Source organism: Panthera uncia, unplaced genomic scaffold (genome assembly GCF_023721935.1).
Source record: "Panthera uncia isolate 11264 unplaced genomic scaffold, Puncia_PCG_1.0 HiC_scaffold_909, whole genome shotgun sequence".
Lineage (NCBI taxonomy): Eukaryota > Metazoa > Chordata > Mammalia > Carnivora > Felidae > Panthera > Panthera uncia.
The window spans coordinates 1-9,510 of record NW_026060099.1 but is presented as its reverse complement, the minus strand read 5'-3'; the positions used below and the strand labels follow the sequence as shown (position 1 = coordinate 9,510).

The 9,510-nt window shown below is 55.4% G+C and overlaps 1 long non-coding RNA gene across 1 annotated transcript; it reads right to left on the bottom strand.

The window, feature by feature from the left end:
- Positions 1 to 4,175: 4,175 nt before the first annotated feature.
- LOC125918503 (uncharacterized) lies at positions 4,176 to 9,452 on the bottom strand. Its single transcript, XR_007456461.1, has 2 exons — positions 6,960 to 9,452; positions 4,176 to 4,812 (listed from the first exon to the last, which is right to left on the bottom strand). It is a non-coding gene; the product is annotated as an uncharacterized LOC125918503 (long non-coding RNA).
- Positions 9,453 to 9,510: the final 58 nt, after the last annotated feature.

Sequence of the window (9,510 nt, the reverse complement as noted above, 5' to 3'; positions counted from 1 at the left end):
CCTCCTCCTCCCCCTCCCCTTCCCCCTCCTCTACCTCCTCCTCCCCCCCTCCCCCTCCTCCAGCCAGTGTAAAGCACCCCACTGCGTGGACGAGCTGGGTGTGATGGGCAAAATAATCAGACAGTGGCTCTGGGAACCGAGACTAGCAATCAGACTAAGTAAAATTTAACAGAGAAATCGTAAAAGTGCGTGACTCTTTATTGACTGATCATTATCGGTCAGTCGGTCGGTCTGTAGATTGATAAGCTGTCGTGTCCCAAGCACAGAGTACACAGGTGTGTCCCAGCCAGCTCGGCTGCTGGCAACAAAGCACCACAGACGGATGGCTTCAACCTCTGGCATCCGCTCCTCACGGCTCTGGAGGCTAGAGGTCGGCAATGGGGCTGCCGAGGTCGGGTCCTGGTGCGTTGTAGACGGCCCCCTGTCCCCGCCATGTCCCCACGTGGACTTTCAAGCCCGCCAGCGTCCTTCCTCTTCTTCCTCTGCTGCCATCGATCCTATTTGATTAGGACCCCACACCATGACCTCACTTAACCGTACTTAACGTCCTCAGAGGTCCCATCTCTAAATACAGCCACACTGGTGGTTAGGACATGTGAATTTGGAGGGGGTGGGGACTCTATGGACGTGTATACATACATGCATGCGTGTGTCTGTATACACATGGTGCCCATGATGCATTACACAGTGCAGAAACGCAGGCTGGCACACACGTATTTGCACGTCTATCGTTAGACCGACGGGAATCCTACGGTTATTATTTTGGCTACCTCTGTGACTTAGGGGTCACCATCTACACCGAATTGCAGATCTGGGCCTGGAACACCCCCGGTGGGGTTCCTTGAGGTCCCTGCTCCCTGCGTGGCTCTTCCAGAGCCAGGACAGACGGTGCCTTCTGCGTGGCACGGATCGGGGACCACGGACCACGACTGGCACCCGCCGCCCTGCCCACGCCCCTCCTGAACAACCGTCCGAGCACATTCCCCTCCATGCCAGCAGCGAGAGCGGCACCGGCCGGCCTGGGGGGCGGGGGTTCCAGGTGCACGAGACAATCGGAGTTCCTGCAAACAGAAGGCATTACTGGCTGCACAGGCCGGCAGGCATGTCCCCACCGCGTCTCTTCACTCCTCCCTGGGAGCCCCGGCCAAGTCTCGCCCACTGTCCCCAGCACCTCTCCTGCAGCACACTGGTCCCCTCACCGGTGGCCTCTGAGCACAGACCTCCTGGGGGGTACGAGACCCCAGGAACACACCTTCTGTCCCAGGTTCACTAACCCTCTCAGCGGGAACAAGAGAGGCCTCGCGAATGTGGTCTGAGGGTGAAAGGAGACAGGACAGTCAGTGACTGATCCCCATCAGCCATCTCTGCCACCACGCAGACTCGGAGGGGCAACAACTTCGTTTTCTCCGTGGGGTCAGTGACCACGTGCTCTCGCGCTCCCAAAGTCGGCGGCAGCCAGATCCCCTCCGCAGCGTATGTCTGGAGGCCAGCCGTCTGCCTCAACGCCTGGCACCGTGGGGAGGCCTGAAGTGGGGCGGGCAGGGCCACTGGGGTGCCCACACACCCAGGCCTCCACAAGGCTCCCGGTGGGATGGGGCAGGGTTCCCAAGAATGCCTCCAAGCGGTTCATCTCGGACACCCCGAACCAAACAGACTTCACCTCCTTTGGAGGAATCATTTTTAAGTCCAAGTTCAGCTCCTGAGTCCATGTGGTGAAAACCAACCCTCCAGTGCAAAGACCAGAAGGACAGGGCTGGCCCCGTCCCTCCTTCTCCAGCCCCACAGCACAGGCGGTCATCAGCCGGCCCCCGACGAGGCTCGTTCCCGCCCCACTGACACTCAAGGCTGCTACCACGTCAGTTCAGTAATAAAGCCCTCTGCTCCTGAGCACCAGATTAGAGGTCAGGCTTGGGACGGCACTGTGCCACCATTTAGTCCGCTTGTGACCCAGACGGTTCCTATGCAGGTGGCCCTCCCCTCCCGTCACTGGTGGATGAGGCAGGATGCAATCCCGTGCACAGATGGAACTAAAGCCCAAAACGATGGCCGGTGATTTAGAGCTGTCCTCTGCCTGTACTTCCAACGTGGTTTAAGTTTGTTTATTTTGAGAGGGACGGAGAGACTGCAGGCAGGGGAGGGGCAGAGAGCAAGGGAGACGGGAAACCTGAGCAGCCTCTGCATGGTCAGAGCAGAGCCCGATGCGAGGCTGGATCTCACAAACCCGAGATCATGACCTGAGCCGAAATCAAGAGTCAGACGCTTAACCGACTGGGCCACCCAGGCGCCCTCCAACGTGTCTTACAATTAAATGGACACGTGCGTCCCGTCACTCTGTGTTTGCAGCGCACTTACCCAAAAATCGGAACCCATTTTAAATGTCTGCTTTGGGAGGCCGTACTCACATAAAGGACCGGTGGGAGCTTGCATGGCACGTGCCACCAGAGAGGACGCGTCCTCCGCTCGGGAGAAGGCCGGCGGGCTCCACACCCAGATGAGGAAGTGTGGCTTTGGTCACTTCACGCTACCGTTCCTCCCGTGGGCGTGACACAGGGCTCCCCAAGTCTGCTGCGGAGGCTGCAGTGCCCTTCCGGAGCCTCCGTCCCCAGGATCCCAAAGCTCCCCCAAGCTGCAGCTGGGCTCCAGTCACTGCCTTTTCACACACTGCCTTCCCTCGCACCCCCCGCCCCGGCCCCAGCACACCTGCGGTAATGCAGTCGTCACGGACGTGTCTGTGTCAATGCACGTGGCCACGTCCGTCTGGATCTGTGTGTACGTGCTTCTGTGTGTGTGTGTCTGTGTGTCTGTCTGGATCCGTGTGCATGTGCCTGTATCTGGGTCTCTGTAACTTCCACCACCGTCACCCACAATGCTGCTTCCTCGTCACCAAACCATAATGCCTGTGTCTTCCTTTTTTGCACAACTTAGTATTTGCCTTCAAAACGTAGAAAAAGAGCTTACAGAAGAAGGAAAAAGTATCATTCTGTCTCCACGTAGACACACATAGCTTCACCATCTTCACCAGCCCACAGCTTCAAACTCAATTTGTGGCCCGTGGCCCCGGGTGACAGGGGCTCATCAGGCAGTCACGCAGGCAGCAGTCCGCTTTGAGCGGATCTGGGGGTGCAGACACGGCAGCCCCCCAGCAGCAAAGCCAGGGCGCTTGACGGCCGGACCCACCAAACAGGACACCGTGTGGGTGAGTGGTGGCCCCCAGAAAGGTGTGTCCCCTTGGACCCTGTGAATGTCACCTTATTTTGAAAGTCTTCGCAGGTGCGATTAAGATTCTGGACCTGGATTGTCCAGGTGGGACCTAAGCCCAGCAACAAACGTCACTGGGAGAGACGGGGGAGACACGTGGAGAAGACAGAGCCACGTGAACACAGGCACAGATCGGGGCAGCGCTGCCTCAGGAGCACCCGGAGCCACCAGAACCCCGCGGGAGGCAGGAAGGACCCCCCCCCCCCCCGCTGCAGACACCTTCATTTCCGGTCTCTGGAACCAGAAGCTAAACCTCCATTGTTTTAAGCCACCCGGTTTGTGGCGCTCTGTTTCGGCAGCCACACAAAACTCCCAGGGCACAGGCAGACGTTCCGGAGCAGGTCCCTGTGCTCGGTGCTCAGCCCACTCCAAGGATCCCTCCTCACGGCCGCTGTCCTGCCCCAGGAGAATCGCCCGAGTTTACGAGGAACCAGGCTCCCGGGACCTGCACATCCTGCGGCTGAAAGGCGCAGCCCCGGGCCATTTCACTGGTGTCCGTGAACCCGCCTCCCTCAGGATGGTACACCCTCTAGGAAACCGGCTGCAGGAAATCACAAAGCTGCTCTGTAGTTTTTAATGTTTATTTATTTTGAGAGAGAGAGCGAGAGAGCGTGCAGGTGAACAGGGGAGGGGCACAGAGGGAAAGGGAGAGAGAGAATCCCAAGCAGGCCCTGCACGGTCAGCGCAGAGCCCGACCCAGGGCTCAATCTCACAAACACTGAGATCGTGACCGGAGCCAAAATCAAGAGTCAGACACGTAACGGACTGAGCCCCCAGGCGCCTCCAGAATTCTGCCTGGAGAACAAATTGTATGAATATTACTCACACTTTGGGGGAAGCGATACTTGACGGTTTACAAGATATACTGTACTACACTATAAAATGTCATAAAAATCACTGCACGGAATACATCATGTAAATACTTAAAGGCTTTATTATGTGCTTACGTCTAATCGAAATCCATGGACAGTCACACTGAACACATTCTTTATGCACCATAACTGAAAACATAAAACACAAAACTGACTCAAAGTATTGCTCAAATAAAAGCAATTTTTCTTTGTTTTAAGGTGTGAAACCATGGTAAAATGGAAAAGAAACAGCACATAAAAAGAAAACCAACAGGTGGATTTTTAAAAACTTAATTTAACTATTATAGCGAGTATTCCCAAGACTACTCTGCTGTGGACAATTAAATGCATCGCACTCACGATCCCCAGCCATGTGAAAGCTCAGGGACCGAACAGACGCACATCGGGGACAGAGGGGCAGCCGGGAGCACAGCTCTGCCGGCCCTCCGGGCCCCACCGTCCCCCAGGGCCAAGGACGAGGACAGGGTGGCTGGAGGACGGGCCCGGGAAAGCCGCACTGGTGCCGCGGTCAGTCCCAGCCTGCCTGAAGGTCACAGCGACTCACGCAAGACCAGGAGGGTCTTCAGAAAGCAGGGCGGTGAAGTTAGGAAGGGGGGTGGTCCTCCCCTCGGATGCTTCGATACTTAGCCATGTCTTCAGGGAATACTTTAGAAAGTTCTTGAATCAACAGGCTTTTAAATTTCTAAGAAGAAAAACACACAGCATCAAAGTATCTTTGTTGGTGACCCGTCACCCAAGTCACAGACTACTTACTCCCCACCCCCCCAAGCCTCAAACTCAAAAGAACAGAAACTGTGCCTTCCCTTTGCGTAAGCGGCCGTCCACACTGCCTGCTCATGACCCGGCTACGAGCAATGCCTACGAGCTTAGAACTGTGTTAGAGGTACGTTAACGAACTACCTGAGAGAGGAATCCATGAGCACAACATAAATACTTCAACCAGAAAAGCCCCTCCTGTAAGGTGCCAGCCACACATGTGGAAATGACTTTTGCAGACAACACACGTAACGGGAATCCTCACACAATATTTAACTAAGCAATTATTAACTCAAACCACGTCAAACTCGCTGTGTGCAAACAGCTTGATCAAAGCTTTCGGAGCACCTGGAAACCTTTCTACTGCAAATGCTGCGGCTTCTTGATCCTACTTATCCGCCTCACACTTGTTCTAATCCGGTCTGAAAAGCAGCGAAGTACCTGCCAGCATCTGAAAGCCTCTCCCTGAGAGTCACACTGAAAGGCAGCTCTACAGACACGAGCAGACCTCACGCATGTTCTCAAGGGACACCGCACCTCAACACAACCACCGTCTAAGCTGGAACTCGGGCAAGGTTGAACACACGGTCCGCGGGGCAGACGAAGGCCACGGAACTGCGCCACGAGACCCGCACAGATCTCCGATGATGGAGACGGATGCGCGCTGAAGGTCACAGTCCCCATGCGTCACCGCCCGCAGGGATCCCCGCACTGTCCGCGGCGCTGGAGTCGACCAGGGCGAGGCCAAAGCGGGAGCCGAGCGCACACAGCCCACAACCCGTCCGCTCGCTCACAAGGGCACCGGCCACCACGGCCTGATGTCCTGAGGGTGATGCTGAGCTCAAGGGCAACGCACCCCAAACTGACAAAACAGGAAGGAAGCTGCGGGCACCACACAGACCTTCACAGCAGTGCCACGTGCAGGGCAGGCTACCCACCACCAGGACGGATCACCGGGGGAGACGTTAGGAAGCCCGGTGACCCAGGGCAGCAGGTGACAAAGTCGTCACGGTCATCCAGGCAGGGCCTCTCTGCTCCTTCCCCGCGCTCAGCCACAGAGCCCTGGGCCCCGAGCCCCGAGGTCACCGCGTGGCCATCCCCGCACACACGAGATATCGACCTGGCACTCAGTGGGCACTGGGCCCCAGCAGGGACACAACGCTCGTCCCCAAGGTGCTGGAGCCCAGGCTGCCACGGACGAGATGGGAGAGGAAGGGAAGAGGGGCTTCCTCCTCAGGCGCCCCCATGGAAAGGTTGGTCCCCAAGGCCTGAGGAGGAGACGCAGGCTGAGCCCCGAGGACGGTGGGTGCAGAGGACAGGCCAGAGCTCCAGAAAAGGCCGCGCGAGAGGAAACAGGAGGGAGGGGGACACGAGGCCGGGCAGCCAGGCAGGGGTGAGGAGTGGGTGGAGGCGGGAGCTCGCAGCACGAAGCCAGCACGCACGGGCGACGAGGGGAGGGCGCAGCGCGGGAAAGGAAGAACCACGCACCCCAATCTGAACCACCACTCAGTCAATGTAAATTGAAAAAAAAAAAAGCCGCGCATATTTCACGTCCAAGATGCATGGAATTTTCTAGTTCTCATCAAAGCAAAGAACACACAGAGTAGTGCTCTGTGGAGCGCTGAGGACAGGGGCCACAGCACGAACGGGCCTGGAGCCAGGCGCTGGAGACAAGCACTGAACAAGGAGCAGGGAATAAAGATTTCGGAACCTTCTAAGCCCCGGAACCATCATTCCAGGAAGTGGCAGAACAGACGGCATCAAAAAGCAGCAAAGTACAACCTGCAGTTGGTCTTGTGCCAACGGCTGGCCAGCGACAAGGAACCGTCGCGAGAACTCGCCGGGCTCTCCTAAAAGGCAGGCCGCCACCTGCTGTGTCCCGTCCGCCCCGGCCAGGCCCTCCACTGCTCTGTGTCACTTACCGCCCGTTACACACAGAGATCTCAGCTGTGCCACCGTGGGAAATAGTGCACGTTTTACCACGTGTGGAAAGGAACAAGGTCTATCGGCCAAATCTGCTTTGTAAGGATCTCTTCACATTCGGACCTTAGCTTGTGCTCACAAGCGCCTTACCTTCATGGTGTCGATCTTGCCTTTCACCTGTTCATTCCTGGCCAGGGCCCTCTCCAGGCACTCTTTGGTGTAGAGTTGGGGGTTTCGTCCTTGATCTATGTATCTGGAGACAGCAAACACCTCCATTAACGTTCTCCTGGCTGACACCTATTCTCAGTTTTCTCAGGGACAGAAAGGAGCGAGCGCGATACAACTTCACACGGCCTTGTTTGGACGAAACAGTGCCCGGGAACCAAGCGAATCAGGATTCTTCCATTTACGCAAGTATAGATGATTTGGTCTATGACTTCTAATAGCGTGACTGACTCACGCAACCAAGCAATGACCAATTACAACCCAAGCGAGCTTCACATCCTCAGGGTTCGCTCTACTTCTGTTCCCTTGACCCTCACGATAACCTGTAAGGTCGGGCAGCTCTCGACAAAGAGAGGACCGACGTGAGCCAGGGTTTCAGGCTGGGGAGGGGAGGGGTTCTCGCCCATATGTGGCCTCCACTCCGGGGCGGGGGGGGAAGGGGGGGGCACCCCCTCAGTCCCTGGGGAATCCCTTTGCAGAGGAGCCTGGGGACTGCCGGAGCAGCCGGGGAGCGGTGCACGGGGCAGCCCCAGCCCTGCCGGCCCCAAGATTACACACAAACTGCTGTACCACTTTTGGGGGGCGGGGGCCCTGACACACTACTTCCCTAAATACACCCAAGTAACATGAATTTAACAGAGGGATGCTCTCCAATTGTTTCTAAATTGTAGAGCTGTTTTTGAGATTTCTGACACTTGTCCCCAACATGCCTTCATTCCCCTGCAGACTTCACCAAGCGCACTGGCTGGATGAATATCCACGTTTACCAGCCGTGGGCCACGTGCCCGCTTCCGTACCTTACAGACCTTCATACCCTTCAGCTACACTAATTACTCATTACAAAGGAAAAGAAATCACGGCCACGAAGTCCAGTTTACGCTCCAACAAAAAACCGTCACTTCAGAGATTAAAAAAAAAAACAAAAACACTGTTCAGTTACTGTTAATGGCATAAAAACTGGCCTTCAATTATGACAGATAAAAAAATCAATACATCACATGTTTTAGAAATTCCATTTTATTGTAATGTTTTTGAAATGATGGAATGAAAGAAGCCAAGTTAGGGTTAGTTCTGAACAAAACACATCCAATTCTGAAGAAAAACACCTGACAGGCTCAAGTGTCCGAAACAAGTAACTGTCTCAACAGCAACAGCGTTCGGATGGGGCTCTCTCTCCAGGCCCGAGGGCCAAGTGCGCTCCCACGGACACATCAACCCCCAGTCCCGGAGAGAGGAGCACGGGTTACAGTTTTCTCTCTGCCACAGTCAATGCGCCTGTCTGGAAGCGTGAGCTAAGAAAGGCCCCTGAGACCCCGGAAACTCCTCCCGCATCGTGCACATCGACGGACAGTTCTCACCTGCTACCTGGTGGAGCTCAGAGGCCAACGCGGTCCCAACACCCCGGATGAATCTCAACCGTCCCTTCTGCCCACTGGCTGTGGCCGTGGCGGCCCAGGCCGCACCGCCAGCTGCCCATACACAATCAGTCCCCATCCCTTTCTCTCACTGGCCCTTCGGAAGGCTGGGGCAGTCACCTGGCATCTGGCCTGACATCCATCCCACACATTCACGGCCAGAACAGCACTAATGAGGACACTTCAAGAAAAGCAAATTAGCCTCCACGTTCCTGCAATTCACAGGCAGACAGGCAGGTAGGCAGGCAGCCACCGTCCGGGAGCCTAAAGCCGTAACACACGCACGCAGAGAACTCGATGGGCTCACAGAACACACTAAGAACACGCAACACCATAGCCAGGGAGAAAGGACAGGGCCAAGAGCAGTAAGAGTGCAGCCTGTGTGTCCCGTCTATGTGGGCAGCTCCTGAGCTGTGCTGTCACGAGGCCCTGCATCTCTGACCTTTCCGCGACGTTAAAATGGTAACGTTTCCCTTAACTGTCCAAGGAAATCTAGTGACTCAACATTTGCAGTTTTAAGGCCAAAAGGACTGACATGCTCTTGCCATCAATGCTGGCTCCGCCTCCGGAGAGAGATGCTGCCCGGCAAGAGACATCGGCTCTGGGCGAGGAAGGACGAGTCCAGAATTTTTCTCTTAACTCTGACACTTAGGAGCCACACAGCCCGGCGCAGTTACTTACCAGTTCTCTCACCTGTAAAATCAGTGTGATAAAACCTGAACTAAACAAATCTGTAACTTTATTTCCTGGAGGCGTTCTCTGGGCCACGCCTAGGACAGGCATGCACAGCTCTCCGGCAGCAAACAGTGATCAGCCTTCCCAATTTCACTTGGTCTAAGAACCTTTATTTCCGCCCCCAGAGCAGATATTTACCATCTCCTAAAATTAGCACTCCCAGTGCAGCCTGAAAGACATCACACCAAATTACTTCTCACGCTGTTTCTGCCTATAGTTTTTTCTTTTTTCTTTTATAACAGCCCGAGTAGAACTTTTTATCCCTCAAGAAAAAAAGCAATATGGATTTTTGAGAGCCTATGGTGTTTTTCACATATTTAATAAAC